The 21,839-nt window shown below is 38.3% G+C and overlaps 1 long non-coding RNA gene across 1 annotated transcript in view; it reads left to right on the forward strand.

Moving 5' to 3' along the window:
* LOC309867016 overlaps window positions 1–18,145 on the forward strand; it is a 49,890-nt gene extending 31,745 nt beyond the window's left edge. The window contains exons 4-6 of the long non-coding RNA XR_014312927.1: window positions 14,320–14,395; window positions 15,699–15,745; window positions 18,037–18,145. This is a non-coding gene — a long non-coding RNA (uncharacterized lncRNA). The remainder of the gene's footprint in view (window positions 1–14,319; window positions 14,396–15,698; window positions 15,746–18,036) is intronic.
* Window positions 18,146–21,839: the final 3,694 nt, after the last annotated feature.

Raw genomic sequence — 21,839 nt, forward strand, 5'->3', positions numbered from 1 at the left:
GTAGTGTGGAAAAGATTTCACTAATCTTCAAATCTATATAAATACAGTACAATTAAGGTTTTTTTTTTGTTTTTGTTTTTGTGATTTTGCTTTAATGATTTTAATTTGCATTCACATCAATTTTTTTTTAATTCTAAAAATTTTTTTTTATAAACATATAATGTATTATTAGCCCCAGGGTACAGGTCTGTGAATCCCCATGTTTACATACTTCACAGCACTCACCATAGCACATACCCTCCCCAGTGTCCATAACCCCACCTACAATTTTTTTTATCATCCAATAAAAACTGGATTTATGGCTTTCCCTAAAATATAAGTTCCTAAAATTTAATTGGAGGTCCTGGGTAGACTTCAATAACTGATCTGAGAAGCAACAGAAAACTTCACAAAACTGCCAATTTCAAAAGATATGCATTAACAGATCATAGTTATACAAAATGAGCCATGATTTCTATTATAACGACCATTCCTCCCCCACCCCCCACAGAACACCGAAAACCACAAATCCAACGAGTTCATATTCCATGTAATAACTTGAGATATAGCTACTGTTCACTCTATGTTGAGAAGCCATAGATCTTTTTTCAATAGTAGGTGGTAGTTCTGCAGAGCCAAGCCAACTTAGTAAGTTTAACACAATGCCAGTGGCAATCCCAAGTTAATTTTTTAAGTTGAAAAAAAAGAATGCTCCTAAAGTTAATCTGGAAAGAGTAAATATATATATTCTAAAGAAAAATCATAATGGGCTATTTGCCTTTCCTGTTAAATTTAAAAGTAGTCTGTAAAGATATCATAAATGAAATGTTCAGTCACAGCACCAGACAGAGGAACAAAACGAAAAGTACAGAAACAAACTCATAAGGAAATGTAGGATTTGATGAAGCATTGAAGGTAATGATATTTGTTCATAAAATAGGCAAGTACAAATTCAGGGAATAAAATCTTTTATATCTGTTCTTCATACCATAACCAAAAAATGTATTAAAGTAATAAACACTACACATTTCAGAAATACAAACAAAACACAGGTAAATTTTTAGAGGAATGTATGCCAAATATTCTGATGGAAGTTTTTCCTAAGCATAGATGATCAGAGACAGCAAAGAGAATATAGTGAAAAGCTATAAATTACCAAACCCTCAGACCTCTGTAAGAAACCTCAGGATTAATCCTTACAGGAGACATCTCACAACTTTTTTCCTTTCCTAGAGCATGATAATTTGAAATTTTTATCAGCCCTTTAAAATACGTAACAAATTATCTGGCAAAATGAATATTTGGTGTTAGAAGTGAGGATAACAGTCGCCCATGGTGGGGGGAATAGTGACAGGAGAGCAAGAGAAGAGGGGTGCCTGGGTGGCTCAGTGGGTTAAAGCCTCTGCCTTCAGCTCAGGTCATGATCTCAGGGTCCTGGGATCAAGCCCCATACAGGGCTCTCTGCTCAGCAGGGACCCTGCTTCCCCTCCTTCTCTCTGCCTGCCTCTCTGCCTGCTTGTGATCTTTGTCAAATAAATAAAATCTTTTAAAAATAATAATAAAAATTAAAAAAAGGAGAAAAAGAGAAGAAAGAAAGAGAGAGAGAAAGGCAGGAAGGGTGGAAGAAAGAAAGGAAACTCGTCTTTAATATTTAGAAATCGTTCTTCTTTTTTCATCTTGAACCAATATTTCTGTTTTACTTCCAGCACTAAATTGCAAGCTAATATGATATCATTTTATGATTAAAGATTTTTTTATTGCACCCCCTTCTTAATTCTGTCACAAAATATGTATATGCTCTAAAATTTTACATTTTATTATAGAAACCTTTGCTAAACCATATTTCTTTTGGATTAAGTTGTGTTACAATTGTTATTAGTACATAATTGATCTTAGTAAAAACATTACAAATCTAAAAGCAATTTTCACATGAAATTAAATATTTTTAGAATGCATATTTTAATGAGATTAATAAAGCTATTTTTAATTACTGAACTTAACCATGGATACCTATGAATTATTGCTAGAATATGACAGTTTGCAATCAATCTTACTGATACTTTTCATTTTATTATCTGAAATAATAAAGAAACATTGATATGTATGTTGATTAAAATGAAAAATGTTTAACAACGTCACCTCATTCTCTGAACTCTTAAGAATTACATGCCAAAATAAAATAGTGTATAATCAAAATTATTATTAATTATAAGTCAGTTGGCAAATGGATTAGTTAATACATCTGATTTGTGGAAAGCAAAGAACATGAAACAACCTTTTTTGGCTTTTTTTTTCCCCTCTTTTAAGCAGGTATTAGTATCATTCCTTGTTTTGATCTGGGGGAAATTTGATGCTTAATTTTAGGTGTCAGCTTGACTCAGTTAAGGGATGCCCAGATAGCTGATAAAACATTCTGGATATCTTTGAGGTGTTTTTCAGAAGAGATTAGCCTTTGAACTGGTAAACAGAGTAAAAGATTGCCCTCAACATCCCAGGTGGGGATCATCCAATTCTGAGGACCTTCATGAATAGAACAAAAAGGCAGAGGAAGAGAAAATTTGCTCTCTTTGCTGGAGCTGAAACATAACATCTCCTGCCCTCGGGTACAGCTTTTCAGGTTCTGGGGCCATGAGACTGGGACTGGGACTTACACTACAGTTCCCTGGTTCTTGGGCTTTCAGACTCTGACTGAATTACATCACAGGCTTTCCTGGGTCTCTAGCTTGTTGATGGCAGATAGTGGGCTTCTCAGCCTCCATGATCATGTAAGCCAATGTCTATGATTAATCTTTTACATATATCTATGTATAAATTATTGACTATGCTTTTCTGGCGAACCCTGACAATACACCATTACTAAAAAAACCTGCACTGAAAACCATCCTAAAATGATGGGAACATGAGTGACTCGGTCAGTTGGGAATCTGACTTGGTTTCAGCCCAGGTTGTGATATCAGGATCCTGACATGGAGTGCACATTGGGCTTCATGCTCAGTATAGGGTCTGCTTAAGATTCTCTCTCCCTCTCCCCCACCCTGCAACCCCTCCTTTCTAATAAATAATGTTTTTTAAAAAATCATCATAAAATGATTAGAATTTATGCACTTGGTTAAATTCTTTAACCATGCACAGTGGGTGAGTTAGGTGGGGGAATAACCAGCAAAAGACACTGACAACCAGAAACAATAACATAAACAAATGTTTTATTACATTAGGAATTGTATATCCATTTGAATCCAACACTTAATGACATTTTGAACTATGAAACACTAGAAGCATTCCACTTAGAATCTGAAACATGTTATCACTAACATTTCTCAGTTTTGTAACGGAAGTTCCTGCCAGTGGAATCTCACAAAAAGAAAAAAGTGGAGAGGCATTACTACTGGAAAGAAGCAATCAAAATTATTATCATTGCAAGCTATATGATTCCTCACTTGCTGATAAATTTAAGACCGTAAAAAAAAAAAAAAAAAAAAAAAGGAAGAAAGAAAGAAAAATAGACCTAATAACCAATTTCAGCTGGTTATCAAATAAAGTGATTAGCATTTGAATCAATAGACCGAGTAAAGAAGATTACTCTCACCAATCAGTTGGGCATCATCCAATTCACTGAGGACCTGAATAGCACAAAAAAGTCAGAGAAAGGGTAAATTCGTCCTCTGCTCCAGCAGGGACATCCATCTTCTCCTGACCTCATATTGGGTGCTCCTGGCCTTGGGCCTCAGTCTTGGTCTGGGACTTACACCATTGGCTCCCTGATTCTCAGACTTCAACTCTTAGAGTGGAACTATCCACCAGCTATGGCAGGCCTCCCTCTTGTTGACAACAGAATCTGAGACTTCTCAGACTCCAGTCATGTGAATCAATTCCTTATAATAAAACTGTCTCATTTCTATTTCTCTGTACTATATTTCTCTGAACATATAGATATCCTACCAGTTGTTTCTCTGAGGAACCCTCACTAACACAGGAGGAAAACCCAAAGATGCTTTATCCAGATTTTGCAAAGGCAATTTACCGTACTTGTTATTCTTTCCCTTCGATGCATCTTGTTTAACCTGACATGCTAAGAAAGGGCTCCTTTATATTGGGTAACTTCTGTGTGCCCCTCTGAATTTATTCCCTCGTCTTTGCTCTGCTCTCTGCTCCGTTGTATCACGTATTTGGTGGGCTTTCGTGCCTGCTAATTTCTCTCTGCTTCGGTTAATAGGAAGCCCTAGCAAGTTATCTAAAAGAGAAAAGTGAGTGAAGTCAGGGTGTTTATTCTCCAGGATCCTTCCCTTCAAGGCTGCCCAGACTGTGTCCCTAGCCAAAGGTCAATGCTCATTTCCAAAGGGCCTTGTCTACAAGATTAACTCTCCTTCCAGGTTCCAATAAGCTCTCTCTTCTTTTGTCCCTTTGGTTAAGTGCTGGTGACAGCTTCACTGCTGCCTGTCCCTAGTTCCCATTTTACTCCCGCAGTTCCTCTGTAACTCCAGTGCTCCCCTTTAATTAGTCCCTTTGTGAATCAACGATCCTCAAAAACTCTAAATTCCATGTCATCTTTGAGATCTTGAGTGATACAGAGTTGAAGAAATGAAGATATTTTAATTATGTTACAATTTTATTAACTTAGTATTTTAAAATGTTCTTGAACTTTAAAGATACTTTTGTCAAGATATATTGGAACTGCAAACATTATTAAATGCGTACAGTATTAAATTTGAAATAAGGTTATGCAATGTATATAGCCAAAATTAGTCATTTACAAAGTAAAGAACATGATAAAATAAATAATTTCCTTTATACTTGTGTGGGTACATATATTATTAGCTTTTACTTATTTATTTATTTATTTTGGGCTTTTAGAATGACTAAATAAGAATCAAGAAAAAAATAAGAAACAAATCCATTTAGTTTGTTATAATCATTACCAAATTTTCTCATTTATTTAACGAAAGAAACAATGATCTATTATTAAAACCAATAGATCTGATAGTCAGAATACAATTTAATTTTTGTAAATTAGAGGTAAAAAAAATTAAATCTTTTATAAGTGTTAATAAGATGAGAGTTGGTTGTGATTGGAGATATAGCTATTGATATGATTTAATAAAATGGGTTTTAACTTCCTTATTAAATAAGCAGAAACTACAAATCAGAAATCTCTCTCTCACACACACACACATTTTATATTAAAACTTATACCTTGAAAAATTTGTTATACAACATCTCAGATACATTTACGTTGATTCTACAGTTTGAAAATGCTTTCATTATGAGGAAGAGTACTGAGAATAGCTTATTAAAAATTGCTTATGATTAAAAACCTAGGGTCAGAGAGGATCAAAGATAGTGGTAGCATTCAGTAATTTCTTTGTCTTTTCTTGGGCTCACAGAACTCTCCCTTAAGTATGATGAATTCCTTACTAGTAGCCAAGGGTTGGAAGAGGTGATGTTATTAAAGGAAATTTGTCATCATACAAACCATCCCATTCTGCCATATATCAGATCCATTACATTGCATAAGAGGTCAGATGTCCCCTTGCAATGAGCATGTTTTGTATGCTTCACATACTTCATTCTTAAAAGACATATTTATGATAGAAGAAGACAGTAAGCCCTGTGGGTTTGGGGTGCATTAATTAAATCATTAAAAGTAGTCATTTTTTTGGTATCAAGTTTTTATCTAAATTCTAGTTAGTTGACATGTAGTGCAACATTGGTTCAGGAGTGGAATGCAGTGATTCATCACTTACACAGAACACCCAGTGCTCATCACAAGTACCCTCCTCAATACCCATCACCCATCTAGCCCATGCCCTGCGCACCTCTCTCCATCAACCCTCAGTTTGTTTTCTATAGCTAAGAGTCTCTTATGGTTTGCCTAAAAGTAGTCACTTTTATTTGATGTCCTGAAGACTGTCAAACAATACATTTTTGTGGTTAAGTAAACTCAAAGATCTAAAAGTTCATTTTCTTAAAACTATCTTACAGATTGTATTTGAAATGTGTGTAACAAAAGATTCGACCTTAACCAAATAGAGGTCTGACCTCCACCTTTAGCTATTAGTCAGTAGAAGCTGATCTCCAGACCCTTAGAATGTCCTCCCCGATAAAAGTATCTTTATTTACTTTGAGAGCTTTGGCACTAGACATCTAACAATGTCAATTATGCTAAGGACTTTGGGCCTTATGGTTTCCACTCTGACCCAAGGAGCTTGAGACTAAGTGGGAAGTCAAACTTCAGTTCAGTTCAGTTCAGTTACAGGAGCTTCAGTAAAAACTGGATACTATGGCTCGCATGAGCTAACCTGGTTGGCAATATTCTGCTTATGCTATTGCATGTTGATGCCAGGAGAGTAGTGTATCCTAAAGAAAATGAAAGCTTCGTGTTTGGAGCCCTCCTTGACTCTGTCCTATCTTTCTCTTCCCGTGGCTGATTTTATTTTATTATTTTTATTTCATTTTATTTTAGGGTTTTTTTTTTTTTAAGATTTTATTTATTTATTTGACAGAGAGAGAGCACAAGCAGGGGAAGCAGGGGGAGTGGCAGAGGGAGAAGCAGGCTCCTTGCTGAGCAGGGAGCTTCATGTAGGGCTCAATCCCAGAGCTCTGGGATCATGCATGATCTGAGACAAAGGCAGTTGCTTAACTGACTGAACCACTTGGGGGCCCCACTTTGGCTGATTTTATTCTATATTCTTTCTCTGGAATAACTGTGTATATAGCTTTCAGTAAGTTCTATGGGTCCTTCTAATAGTTTAGTAAACCTAAGTGTGGTTTTAAGGAACCCCAAACTTGTGATTGGTATTGAGTAAGGACAGTCTTGTGGACTATGCTTCCTAGCTTCACAGCTTCACAGGAAATATTTCACATATTCCCCCCTTACAAGTACTGCCTTTAATGACATTGTACTATAGGACTTTCAATGCATGGAAATTCATGGCTAACATAGATCCTTAACATGATGTTAAAAAAGTAATAATGAGGAGTCCCTGGGTGGGTCAGTGAGTTAAATGTTCAACTCTTGATTTCAGCTCAGGTCCTGGTCTCAGGGTTATGAGATTAAGCCCCCTGTGGGTGCTCCGTGCTGGGTGTGGAGCCTGCTTAAGATTCTCTCTCTCTCCCAGCCTCTACCCCTTTCTCCCTCTCTCTATACATACATACATACATATATACATACATACTGTATTGAGCTGTCCAGCTACCAAAAGATCATAGGAGGTAAAAGGATTCTCTTAGAGTGTTGTTCCCAAAGGTACCAGTTCCTGGAGAAAAGAGAAACACTGGGTCAGAGAGGATCCTGCTGGCAACTATAGCTGTAACTGGTGCTGCTGGTATTTATTGACTGGGGCATCCCCCAGGAGGATGACAAGCTAGAGAGACATGGTAGACTGGAGGAGCCTGCTGACGTCCATCATCCCAAAGTGTAAAACAACGAACGTCTGGGGAAAAGGCTAAAGGTAGATCTGCGCTATGAAATAGTGCTTCACAGTGGAAAGCTTGACCCTCCACTAAGCCTGGGCTTGGAAGAATTGTAGAAAATCACCAAAACTTGAGATTGTAGCCTAACATTTAAATTTTTAATAGAAGATGTGGTCTCTTAAAAGAGCCCTTTAGTGCTATTTTCTAATTGGATTTCACATAAAATTAGAAATGCATTCATCTGGAAAATAATTTCCTCCTAAGAATTACAAAGGACTTCACACCTTATAATTAAGCCAAAGTTTAAAATTTATATATATACACCTATATGAGTATACAGATGTTTAAAAATAATTCTAATAAACTAGTAATAATATTTAAGTAACAATATGAGCTGCAATTTACATTTGGCAGAGAACCTTAAAAGTCTAGGAAAGTCAATATAAGCTTAACTAAAAAAAAAAAAAAGTGAACTAAGCTCCCTTTGAATTACCTCACTTGTGTGACAGAATGTAAACATGTAAAGTAGTTTTTTGTGGATCCTATTTGACTGTTTCTGCAATGATTGGTTTTTAGTAAGAACCAATTTACTTTGGGCTTTACGGGGGAATCAAAATGCTGTGTCAACAATAAAAGATAGGGCTTTACCACTGTAAGAGAAGTTAAGGAAATAATGGGAGAAATACTTATTAAAGTATGTAAATTTTAAAAATGTAATATTAACTCGGGCAATGCATATTTAATCAGTTCATTGTTTTTGTTGTTGTTTTGTTTTAAAGATTTTATTTGAGAGAGAGAGTAAGGAAGTGAGCACAAGCAGGGGGGAGCAGCAGAGGGAGAGGGAGAAGCAGGGCTTCAGTGCCAGGACTTTGGGATCATGACCTGAGCCAAAGGCAGATGCTTAATCAACTGAGCCGCCCAGGAGCCCCTAACAAGTTCATTGTTTAAAAATCCTGTGACAACAAAAGCAGACACATAGATCAATGGAACAGAATAGAGAGCCCAGAAATAGACCCTCAACTCTACAGTCAACTAATCTTTGACAAAGCAGGAAAGAATGTCCAATGGAAAAAAGACAGCCTCTTCAATAAATGGTGCTGGGAAAATTGGACAGCCACATGCAGAAAAATGAAATTGGACCATTTCCTTACACCACACACAAAAATAGACTCAAAATGGATGAAGGACCTCAATGTGCGAAAGGAATCCATCAAAATCCTTGAGGAGAACACAGGCAGCAACCTCTTTGACCTCAGCCGCAGCAACATCTTCCTAGGAACAACGCCAAAGGCAAGGGAAGCAAGGGCAAAAATGAACTATTGGGATTTCATCAAGATCAAAAGCTTTTGCACAGCAAAGGAAACAGTTAACAAAATCAAAAGACAACTGACAGAATGGGAGAAGAGATCAAAAGCTTTTGCACAGCAAAGGAAACAGTTAACAAAATCAAAAGACAACTGACAGAATGGGAGAAGATATTTGCAAACGACATATCAGATAAAGGACTAGTGTCCAGAATCTATAAAGAACTTAGCAAACTCAACACCCAAAGAACAAATAATCCAATCAAGAAATGGGCAGAGGACATGAACAGACATTTCTGCAAAGAAGACATCCAGATGGCCAACAGACACATGAAAAAGTGCTCCATATCACTCGGCATCAGGGAAATACAAATCAAAACCACAATGAGATATCACCTCACACCAGTCAGAATGGCTAAAATCAACAAGTCAGGAAATGACAGATGCTGCTGAGGATGCAGAGAAAGGGGAACCCTCCTACACTGTTGGTGGGAATGCAAGCTGGTGCAGCCACTCTGGAAAACAGCATGGAGGTTCCTCAAAATGTTGAAAATAGAACTGCCCTATGACCCAGCAATTGCACTATTGGGTATTTACCCTAAAGATACAAACGTAGTGATCCAACGGGGCACATGCACCCGAATGTTTATAGCAGCAATGTCCACAATAGCCAAACTATGGAAAGAACCTAGATGTCCATCAACAGATGAATGGATCAAGAAGATGTGGTATATATACACAATGGAATACTATGCAGCCATCAAAAGAAATGAAATCTTGCCATTTGCGACAACATGGATGGAACTAGAGCGTATCATGCTTAGCAAAATAAGTCAAGCAGAGAAAGACAACTATCATATGATCTCCCTGATATGAGGAAGTGGTGATGCAACATGGAGGCTTAAGTGGGTAGAAGAAGAATAAATGAAACAAGATGGGATTGGGAGGGAGACAAACCATAAGTGACTCTTAATCTCACAAAACAAACTGAGGGTTGCTGGGGGGAGGGGGTTTGGGAGAAGGGGGTGGGATTATGGACATTGGGGAGGGTATGTGCTTTGGTGAGTGCTGTGAAGTGTGTAAACCTGGTGATTCACAGACCTGTACCCCTGGGGATAAAAATATATGTTTATAAAAAATAAAAAATTATAAAAAGAAAAATCCTGTGACAGGGGCACCTGGGTAGCTCAGTGGGTTAAAGCCTCTGCCCTCTGCTCAGGACATGATCTCAGGGTCCTGGGATTGAGCCCTGCATCAGGCTTTCTGCTCCGCAGGGAGCCTGCCTCCCCCTCTTTCTCTGCCTGCCTCTCTGCCTACTTGTGATTTCTCTCTCTGTCAAATATATAAATAAAATCTTTTAAAAAATAAAAATAAAAATCCTGTGACAATGTATTTCTGAGTATTATTTCTATATAGTAAGGTATATTTGTGCCCAGTGTGCCTAATAAAATGCAAAAGTACAGAAGCATACAGATGAAAGTCATCTATCAACTTATTACCCAAGAATCCCCAGTACCTTGACTGAGTAAAAAATTAGGCACTGAACAGAGTACTCAAGGAACCATAAGGAGACAAAGAATTGAGAATACATTGGGAACATTCAGCAACAATTGATCTCTGATTGTAAGTGCATTCTATGGGTTACACACACGCACAGAGTTTATAATGACATCTGATCAAACTGGTAAATTATATGAAGTACTATTTAGTGGCACAATCTGACTCTCCCACTCTCCAGTGGCAGGAAGAAGGCTGAGGAATTTGCATTTGCAATTTTGGGAGCTTTCAGGGAAAATGATCTTTGTCTTTTGATAAAATTAAGAACTGTATAAATTTCTACGATGCGAGGGATTACAGCTATCTTTCTTGGACTTCTGGAAGTTGACGTTTTAATTGCAAGGTCATAACCAGGCATAATACATGTTTCTGAATGGGTGTAGTAGATTTTTGCAATGTTCTCATACGTAGAGATGTAAGGCCCTGAATGACAGCAGAATGACAAAGGTGGCTCAGGAATAGTTCACCAAAAACCTTCAAGACGAGCAGCTAGTGAAGAAATGTGATCCAATATCTCCACTGGGCTCTTAAATCATTGCATTTCAGCAGGAGATTGGGGAGAGAGGGAAAGAAGAAAAGAACAATAACACAAAGACCAGAAATAATGAAGCAATAGCCATTTTAAGTGATTTTAAACAACTCCCTTTTATCAAATTTTACCTGTGTATGCAAGGCAGTGTTGTCTGACATAACAGTTGAGAAGTAACATTTATTACCGATAGCCATTCAGGCTCTTTCCAAGGGAGGCAAATCTAAGCACTTCTCCAATGCAGCCTTATCTCTCTGAGGCAGCGGCCCTGGGAACACAGGCGCTCTGTCTGTGTTACAGACTCTGATCTTAGCAGCTGAGCAACAGCAGGTGAGAGACTCCTAACCTCTGGGGAGCTGGAGCAATCAGACAGCAAAGAAATAAATACTCGGCACAAATAACTCATTGCATCATCACTGTTTACCTATCTAGAGCTCTTTGGAAATTATGCATTATCAGTTTCAAATCATACACCTTAAGCTGCCTGATGTGTGAGGCTGTTGTGTTTGGCCAGAAGCCTGAATTTCAATGGGCTCGAGATTCTCAGTGTTTTATGAATATTGTGCCTTTGATGCTTGTTTCATTTCATTATGATGGACAATGCTCACGTTATTTAATGCATTTTACAAAATTGGCCCTGTGTGAGGAAGCGTGATGTTTGAGTGAATATTTTTGTAAAAGTAAAAGGAAGAACTGAAAAAAAATTTTGGTTTTAAATTGCATATTATTATTTGTTCAGTTGTTGTTGCCTTAATGAGCTGTTTTGTTTTTGTCTTTGCTTTTTACCTATTATTTGTTCTGTTTGTTGAAAAGAGGAGCAGGTGGTTTTTCTTCACACTTAAGTAGCCTGATAAAGCATCCAAGCTGGAACAGGGAGGGAATATAGAATCCCTTGGGACTGAGCAGTAGGTCTGTATAATTATTTCAGGTACTCATTTTACTGAGGTTTGTGATATATATTGAATATTTTTAAAGGGATACAGACTACTATGTGCGACATAAAAATTCTGCTTTCTAGGTCATGAAATATTGATGAATTGGGAGAGAATAATTGTTAACTATGAGCTGGTGATGGTGAGTAAAGGATTTTTTAGTAGGTGAGGACTGGTGTGTCAAGCCCTTCCCCAGCTGAATGTACATATCTCACTGGCTTCCCTCCACACACTAGCTCTGTGAACTTGGGCAAGTTCCATAATCTTTATGTTATCTCTCAGTTTCCTCATACAAAAAATATGTAAAAAGAGATTAAGCAGGACTTTTGTGAGGAGTAAATGAGATAACCCCTGTTAACAGCCTAGAATCATACCTGGAACAAGGGGAGTGCTTAAAAAATGCTAGCCATTATCTCTGCCCAAAGTCCCTTCAGCAAGTCACCAGGTAAAAAACTGACTTAGCTAAATTATAAATCCAGTCATTCTAATTCTTGGGATTTGGTCACTGGAAAAATGTTCATTTTGTTCGCTTAAGTCTTTTTTGTTATGCTGTTCATAAAATGTGGGGATAATACCTAGCATTCGATGTTCCTTCTAGTTTTCAATGACAGTTGTTCAGGTTTTAGGGAGTATAACATGACGTTCACGAAGGAATAAATTTTGTGTTCAAACTGGGAAACATTTGGCATATGAAGAGATTTTTGAAGTCTTTTGTAGTATTGGCACACATTGCCTATTTTGGATTTAATTAAAACTTCAAAAATGTAATTTTCTTAGAAGTAGTCTCCTTAATGTCCACTCCAAATATATTATTTTTATAAATAAAACACTTGGCTTTGTAGGGTAGCCGAATATGCCACCCCAGAGTACACCACACTGGCCTAAGTCTTATTTTGAGCACAAGGCCATGGAGAGGAAGTACATACAAGTGAAGCTCTCTGCTCTCCCACTATATACCCAAAGGCAGGACATAAGCTTGCAAAGGTGCCCTCCATTCCTCTCTCTCGCAGGAAAGACAGAATTATCAGAGGCAACTCTATCATTTCTGAAGAAACGAATTAACCAGAAGTTATTTATTTATTTATTTAGCCTTTCCTTCCTTCCTTCCTCTCTTCTACCCTCTTTCTTCCTTTTCTTCTTTCTAATCTCTAGGCCCAAAGTTGCATGCTCTCCTGGCGGAGTCAGCCCCACACCCCTGGTAGAGACAACTCTCTCTCCTTATCCACCTGAAGGCTGCACCAGAGGAATCTCCATCACAAATATTCCTAAAATGAGCCTTTACCTAGCACTGGTTTTCCTTATACATTTGCCTTCTCACAATTTGAATCCCTAGAAACTTAAAGTCCTTTTCTTTTGTCTTCTCCCTTCTCTAAAAATGTATTATTCTTTTGTTAAAATGCTGTGGAGGTCCAGTTCTCCATCCCTTAGAGTGACTCAACTCTGGCTGTTCTCACGTGTAAGCAGGATGCACACACTAATACACTTGTGTTTGTTTTTTACTTGTTAATCAGTTTCTGAGACCCTCACCAGAGATCCTAACTGGGTAGAAGGGAGAAGAACGGTTTCCTCCTCTACAGCCTTCTGGGAAAAACTATTGTGTGTTTTAGTTTGTTATATTCTCAAATTAACTTTATGCAGAGTTCAAGAGAAGGTAGCTGTTACAAAATTTTAAGATGCTATAGAAATTTATTAAAGGTTTAACTGTTCACCTACTGGCTGATACTCCAGATTTAATATTTAGTGTTTTAGTTTTGCTAGCAAATGTTTATAAAATAGAGACTCTTTGATGTTTATAAAATAGAGACTCTTTCTGTACAGAATATGTAAAACCCACTTAGCTGATATCGACTATTTATATGTCAGAGTGAATGAGTGCATTCCACGAATTTCCTCAATATTTAAAGATGTTAAAAGGGAAAAGTACCATGAAAATATGAGTATCCGTGGGTGGGAAAGGGGCATAATTAGGAAGTAAAGTGAAATAAATACGAATCTGAAGTACTATAAAACATCTTAGCCTAGTTCATAATCCCCTCGTGTTAGCCCTTTTGTACTTAGAAGTTTGGGGAAAGGAGACCCCAGCAGCTACTGCCTAGTGACAGTGCGGGGAGGGAATGAAGTCTCATCAATTTCAGTCATTGTGGTTTAAAGAACAGACCATGGAGGTAGACCAGGACTGGGAAAACCCAGGGACAAGAAGAATTTAACTCTTTGTTTGTGTCATGCTGAGACATACCTGTGCTTGACAGGCAAAAGAAAAAATGTGCTCCCTGATACGCACTTATCCAAAATAGTACCAGATCCCACTTGTTAAACCAGTAAGAAAAAGTAAATGAAAGCTCTACAATTTAAAAAAAAAATTATAATTAGATACAAAGCCCTACATTGCCCAGTGTGGTCCTGTGCTATTGTCAACCCTCATTAGCCCACCTCAGATCATGTGACAGATCTGCAGCTCTGGTTGGAACCGGGGGCTCATTAGAAACAACTATTCCTCCTCCATAACACAGGGTGCTGAAACAAGCAATAGCCCATCTTTATTTATAATGTGTCCACCAGAGATTTTTTCAATAATGTTTATTCTTTTTGGTGTCCCTGTGCATTTTAGGGCAAGTTGAGAGCCTCCTGTGCCTCATCCTGATCAAGGCCCAGCTGCTCACACACAGGTTTCCAGATCCACAGAGGTAAAGGTAACGGAATGGGACTAAGCAATTATATAATTTGTGACAATTATACAACAAATATACAAAGAGAATTTTATAATGTGTGATTCATGTTTTCTTTCTCATCAACCTTTTGGTTTTTTATTCCTTTTTATTGTACTTCTACAGTGATTAGGAACCCTATTACCTTATTGATTTGAGGTACACTTACTGTATTTTTACCATATTCACAATATTAAAGAAATGTTTCTAACACTTCCTCATTAGGAATCATTATTACTGCAGGATATTGTTAGTTATTGTGTGTCAGGTTAAGGAAGCTTCCTCTTATTTAGCTAAAAGTTTTCATCAGACAAATTGCCAAATTTTATCAATTGCTTTTCATATGGCTACTAAGTGGTATTTCTCTGTTTTATAATATAAATTACAATAATTGGTCTTGTAATATTAACTATCCTGTCATTGTTTTTGAATTATGCTGATTAAATTTCCCTGCGTTTTATTTAGGATGTATCCTTCTAATCAACTTGTTATTTTCTTTTCTCATACCGCATCTGATATCTGTATCAATGTTACACTGTACTCAATAGGAGTTGGTAATGATGGGGTCAGGGCAGGCTGCCCTAATAAATTCTACTTTGGCATACAGATTATTTCCAGCTGAAGACAATCAAGGCCCATCAGACTCCAAGAAGAGCCTTTACCTCCCCTTTAATTGCCTAAAAGAAATTAGATGGAGGGCCTGTACCAGGAAGAGAGCTATTATTACTAAAGATCAATTTTTTTTTTGAACCCAGAAAGACTTCTCTCCATCATTTCTTCTCCCATCTTCCTATAAGTTGTTTCCCTCCCCTTTGAGGTCCCAGACATCGGTCCACCAGCTTCCCCTTAGGGTGCCAGAGGTGCCTCATTTGCCTGCCTGGGAGTCTAAAGAGAAGAAGAGAAAAGTTTTCCTTCCCTACAGAAAACGTTCTATCATTTTCTCTCTTCTGGAATTTTGTAGACAATTTAAATTATTTATTCCTGGGGAGCCTTGGTGGCTCAGTGGGTTAAGCTTCTGCCTTCAGCCCTGGGGAGCCTGGGTGGCTCAGTGGGTTAAGCTTCTGCCTTCAGCTCAGGTCATGGTCTCAAGGTCCTGGGAGGGAGTCCTGCATCAGGCTCTCTGCTCAGCAGGGAGACTACATCCCCCTCTTTCTCTGCTGCCTCTCTGCCAACTTAGGAGCTCTCTCTCTGTCAAGTAAATAAATCTCTTTTACCACTTTAATCATTTCAAGGAAAGGATTTGTTGCTTTGTTGAGTCTCACTTTTGTGTGTCTATTTTCAGGTTTTAATGTTGCAGGTCATGCTCCCTGGGAAGCAGACTACATACAGGTGAGATTTAGCACAGGAGGTTGATGGGAGCGTGCTCTTAGAATTACCAGCTGCAGGGGAAGGGAAAGGATAGAAAGACAAAGAAGTCGCCTTCTGCTTCTTCCATGGCAAAGGCTTCAGCTAATCCCACAGAGAGTTCTGGATGGCTTTTAGAGTTCTTCTGAGTTATTAAGACTGAGCCAGGACTTTATAGCCTGCTTTCCACAAATGTTGGATGCAGTGTGCTCCTGGGAAGTAGAAAAGACTTCTAGCAAGGCACTCTACCAGGCAGCAGTGATCTAGCAGCTCATGGAGTAGTAATTTTTTGGTAGACGTGTGGTGAAGTACAATGTCAACTTTAGAATTTAGAATGTCCATTTTTATTTTTTTAAAGGACATTATTTTTTATTTGAGAGAAAGAGTGCACATAAGCAGGGGGTAGAGGCAGAGGGAGAGGGAAAAGCAGACTCCACGCTGAGCAGGGATCCCAAGGTGGGGCTCGATCCCAGGACAAATCATAACCTGAACCACAGGCAGATGCTTAAAAGACTGAGCCAACCAGGCCTCCCAGAATGTCCACTTTCAGAATTTATTCTGCTCTAATCTACCTCCACATGTACATTGGAAGCGAATAAGGGGCAGGCTGGGCTAGGTAGGGAGAGAGAGGTAGGAGGCTACTGGTTCAGGCTCACAAAAATAAAAAAATGCAGAGATGTAAGGAAATCAGAGATAAGTGACAAACCAGTCCGCCCCACCCTAGGTGTCAGAGGTGGGCTCTTGTTATAATAGCTACTTTGGATCAACAAAGAATTACAAGACCCTAAAAAGGAAGTAAGCCATTAAAGGAGTTATCACCAGTCCTTACTCAATGGTGCTATCAATAGAGATATTAAAAGGATTTAAGTCCCCTGGTTAGCACTGAATAAAAAACCAACCCTTAAAACCCTCAATGGCAACCCTCTTGGGACCCCTCTCACTCCTGAGAGCTTTTCCTATATCCTCACTTAATAAAACTCTATTGCTTTACTCACTCCCCTTTGCAAGATTCATTCTTCGACTCCCCAAGACAAGACTCTCACTCTCCCACTTCATAAGGAGCAGCATTTCCATGGTTGGGGTGTGCTTTTTGTTTGTTTGTTTATTTTTAAACATTTATTCATCTAATTGAGAAAGAGACCACACATACATTGAGGGGGTGGGCGAGGGAGGGAGAGGGAAAGAATCTCCAGCAGATTCCATGCTGACCTAGAGCCCTATGGAAGCTTGATCTCAGGACCCAGATATCATGACCTGAGCAGAATCCAGGAGCCATCCAGGTGCCCCCGTTTATGGTTTTTTGTTTTTTGTTTTTTTTCACACAAATTCAGGAGCGAAAGGTACCACCACAACCTTCAACTTAGCTGCAGAGTCAGAGGCTACAACTGATACTCCACATCTCCCTCCTTGTTATGGACTGAATGTTAAGCGTCTCCCCCAAATTCATATGTTGACACCCTAGTCCCAGTCTGATCGCATTTGTAGGTGGGGCCTTTGGGAGATGATTGGGTTTAGATGAGGTTGTTGAGGGAACAGAAGGCAAACTGAGGACAAAGCGGAAGCTGAACCACCCCCAACCCCACAATGGAATATATGTGACATTCCTCAGGCTCTCCTGGCTGCCCTAAAGGAAAAACAAATAGTCAACTTGTGGAGATCACAATCCTGCAAGACAGGAATCTCCCCCAGTTTACTTACAAAAGCCTTAGCAGTAGCTTCCAGAAGGGAATGCAAATACAATTACATGTCTTTATAACTTGCCACCCATCTGCAGATATTTCAAGTGGGCAGAGTGTCAAGTTCTTCCAGGGACTCTCCCAACTGTCTTCATGTTAATGCATTGCTAGAGGGGTAAACAACCTTAACTTGATCATTGCAAGGCCTCTGGTATCTTGTAGGTCCATTTAATATATGAAAGTACTTTCTTGAAACCTCCCTTTTTCCTTACCTCTACCAACCCCATAGTACATAATCAGCCAAGCTTCACCACTCCAGGGCAGCAGCTCTTTCTGCCCATGGGTCCTGTCCCCATGCTTTAATAAACCACCATTTTGCACCAAAGATGCCTCAAGAATTATTACTTGGTCACTGGCTCTGGACTCCAACCTACTGAAGCTCACCTATAGTCCAAAACCAGAATAATGAGGGTAGGGCCCCATGAAGGGGTTAGTGCCCTTATAATAGAAGAAGAAGAAAAGACCAGAGCTCACTGGCATTCTCTCTCTCTTTTCTCTTTTGGTCATGTTCTCTTTCTTCCTTGATCATGTGAGAACCAGCAGGAAGGTAGCTGTCTGCAAACCAGGAAGAGGACTGTCACCATCAGCACCTTGCCAAACCTGCCAGAACCTTGACTTTGAACTTCTGGCCTCCAGAGTTGTTAGAAATAAATATCTGTTGTTTAAGCCACCCAGTCTAGGGTATTTTATTATAGCAGCCTAAACTGAGATACTCCTCAACTCTCCATTTGCATTCCCTTCCATCTTAAACAGCACCTGGGGTGGTACAGATGGCAGAACTCCAGATGACTTAGACCTTCCCCCATGAGGGATCTGTAGTCCTGGTTACAGTATCTTCTCAGGCTATGGCAGATGTATTATTACACGTGCTCTCCTCTTATTACACAGCAGTATTACCTTTTCCTGATGTTCAGATCAATTAGCCTTATCAGTTTGGGAAATTCTCATCTGGCCCCTTGAAGAAAAAAATTGCCTGAGAAGAAGACATAACTTAAATTCCTTGGCATTCTTGTAGGGTCCTGGAGTCAATGGATTTTATCTTTATCAGTCAGAACTTCTATAACCTGTTTGAGTTCTAGGACTGTTCGCCTTAAAGCTCCCAGCTTACTGAGTTTCCCCAATAGAAGTGCAACTTAATATTCAGCAACATACTCAAGGGGACCCTGTGTGTGGTCCTAGAGTTTCTCCTTCAGATATTTTCCTTCTTTGGTTATCTGTCTTACACATTTCTCATTCTAGGTACTTTAGCATTCCTTTATTCTGATCTCTGTCTCTGCAGGTCAGTGAGTTCAGGCTGGGGAATATACTCTTGCACCACGGTTTGGAAAATGCATCCAGGCAGATCCTAGGGCTCACTTTGTTTGTTTCCTTGTCCCTTGGACCACAGTTTTATGTTGCTTATTGTCTTGTTTCTGAAAGTGCTTGACTCACACATTTTACATGTTTTCTAGATATATGTAGTGTTGGGAAAATTGTTACACATCACAACCAGAAAAGGATTCTGTATCTTCTCATTCTCGAGAATATTTTGTCATTTACTTATTTTGTGATTTCACCCATTGTGTAGACAGTTAATATGTTGTCATTTTATGTTCCATTTGTGATCATCCCAATAACCGAAACCCTTCGGAATCTAAATTAGGTGTTTGTTGTTTCTGATGTTCCACCCACTTTGGCTTAATTTATTTAATCTCAATCTTTGGGTATTGTAGGATCAACTTTTTCTCCAGGGATTATTAGAAATTATTTCTTCTGGAGACCTGGTCCCAGCTTACTAAAGTAATGCCAGGTTCCTTCAGACTTAGTCTAGAACATGATGTTGATAACAACTTTAGTCTCAGGCTGACTCTAAATTTCCCTTTTGTGTCTTAAAGGCAGTTCACTACTGATTCTTTCTCAGGATTCAGATCATTTTTGTATGTTTATTAGGTTATCTAATTTTAGAGATTTACTTATTTCCATGTAAGCACAGCAATGCATTGAAATGTAGATTTTATGAAGAATCTAGAATGTGAATTTATTGCACTGATGCTAGACCTTGTGGTATATCTCTCCCTAAATAAGTGTTTTCTTCCCTTCAATCTGACTAAACAGTAGCACCCATTGTAGCATATGTTTGATTTGTTTTTTATTTAAATGTTTCATATGAAAACTACAAACTACCTTAATTTTTACATGTGTTTCCTCACTGTAGATAAGCCTGTCTTGCTCTCTGGATTTTTTTTGTGTATATGTGATCTACCAATTAACTACTTTTGCAGTTTTAATCTTGTATTATTTCTTCAACTTTGTTTTGTGTAAAAGGGGAAAAATTTAAAAAGCTGGAATCCACCCCCAACCAAAATAAAAGACTGAGCCACCCAGGCGCCCCCAGAGCTTGTGTTAACCACTGTGCTTAAAACTGTATCACCAACACAGAATCCTTTTTCTTTAGGTACAATGGATAAAACACCTGGAGTCGGATTGTGTTTGTTATCTATTGCTGCATAACCACTGGCTGAGAACAATGAACATTTATTATCTCAAAGTTCCTGTGATTAGAAGATTCTTTTGTTGTTTATAAGCAGATATCATTTGAATGATATGTCATTTACCTGCTGTCTAAGATGTTCACACATATACAAATACGGAGAATAATTCTACAATATAGAAATATTGATTTTAATGGAGTTTCAGTTAAGGCATAAATCAGTGTTCCAACTCTTGGGAAAGTGGAGGGTTTTTGTTGTTTTTTAAATGGAAAACTGTCAAATACAGTGTTTGGCCATCTGAAATGGGAATTGTAATAGCACTATTTTGATGTAGTTCCACCAATATTATGTGGCAATGCTATTTTGTTTTACCAACAAGCTCTGGAACATTTAGCAGTCATTTTCACTGGCACAAGAGCCTTTTGTATGTCATTCAGTTTAAACTTTTAAACCAAAAATTTTGTGGTCCAGTGTCTTTGGCAAAAAGATGCTGAAGGGAGGGGCGCCTGGGTGGCTCAGTGGGTTAAAGCCTCTGCCTTTGGCTCAGGTCATGAACCTGGGGTCCTGGGATCAAGCCCTGCATCAGGCTCTCTGCTCAGCAGGGAGCCTGCTTTCTCCTCTCTTTCTGCTTGCCTCTCTGCCTACTTGTGATCTCTGTCAAATAAATAAATAAAATATTAAAAAAAAAAAAGATGCTGAAGGGAAAGTAACATACAATTACTATGTAACTATATAGAAAAAGATACAAATTGCCATGTTATGGTCCTGCCTTGAAAGAGCACAATGAAGTATATCAATGTATTGTGTGATTCTTTATGAAACTTCCATGTTGTGTTGTTTTGTGTAGACCATAGCCTGTCCTTTGGGCCAGATGTGGCACACTTAAATGCAATTATCATCTCATTCAATGCAGATGCATATAAAATGTCCTTTAGTGCTTCAACATTTTACCTAACTTTTTGTACGTTTTATGACCGTGAGTTGTTGTTTTCCAAAGCTGTTCCTACCTCACCAGGAGGCTTTCTGGATTGTTATGTATTATAAATGTTCTTTATGAGACAGACTACTGTTTTTCTTCTCATTTATTAAAAGTTAAGTAGAATTCCTCATGGGTTATTTTTGTTGATTCTAAATATCTTCTCTTTGTCTTGGGTGTTTTGGTTTTTCTGCATGATATTTATGTGTAATTTTATTTTATTTTGCTCCAGATTCAGTATACCTCTCAAAGCTTAAGATTCATGTGACTTATATATTTTGAAAAAATCCTAATCTTTTCCTTTCCCCTCTTGTATCTATTGTATTTTGATCTATTACTTTTTTTCGTGTCTTTCCCTGCTTTAGTCTGTGTAAAATTCTCTGCTGTGTACTAATGATCTTTTTCGAAGTGTCTTACCTGCTTTTTAACCATTGTGTCAGAGACACAATATTCACATTCTCATTTGCAGTAACGCAATTTGTATACGAATAATTGAACACCTACCTTAAGACATTTGCGAGGCTCCATGGCAACTATTTATGGCTAGATCAATGGGAAATAAGTAAAATTGATATGTGTAACTTTTGGATCACAGCCTTAAAAGGAAAGGAACCGGCCTCTCCTATTTTTTTCTATCACTCTGGTACAGTCGGGTGCAGATGTGATGGCAGGGTGTGAAGCAGCCTTGCAGGACACAGATGTAAAAGCTTAACGGAGATGTTACACAAAGAAATCTGGTTTGTTTGGCAATGTGGAGATGTGTTATCAGCCACAGGATCAGCCACAGGAGCCCTGAATTGCTGGCATTTATGAGAGAAATAAATATTGATCTTATTTGAATAACCGTTTATTTGTTATAGTTTCCTATATCATGTTCCAAGTCTATATCTAACTAT

The sequence above is a fragment of the Mustela nivalis genome (assembly GCF_964662115.1).
Source record: "Mustela nivalis genome assembly, chromosome: 6".
In the NCBI taxonomy this organism is placed as follows: domain Eukaryota; kingdom Metazoa; phylum Chordata; class Mammalia; order Carnivora; family Mustelidae; genus Mustela; species Mustela nivalis.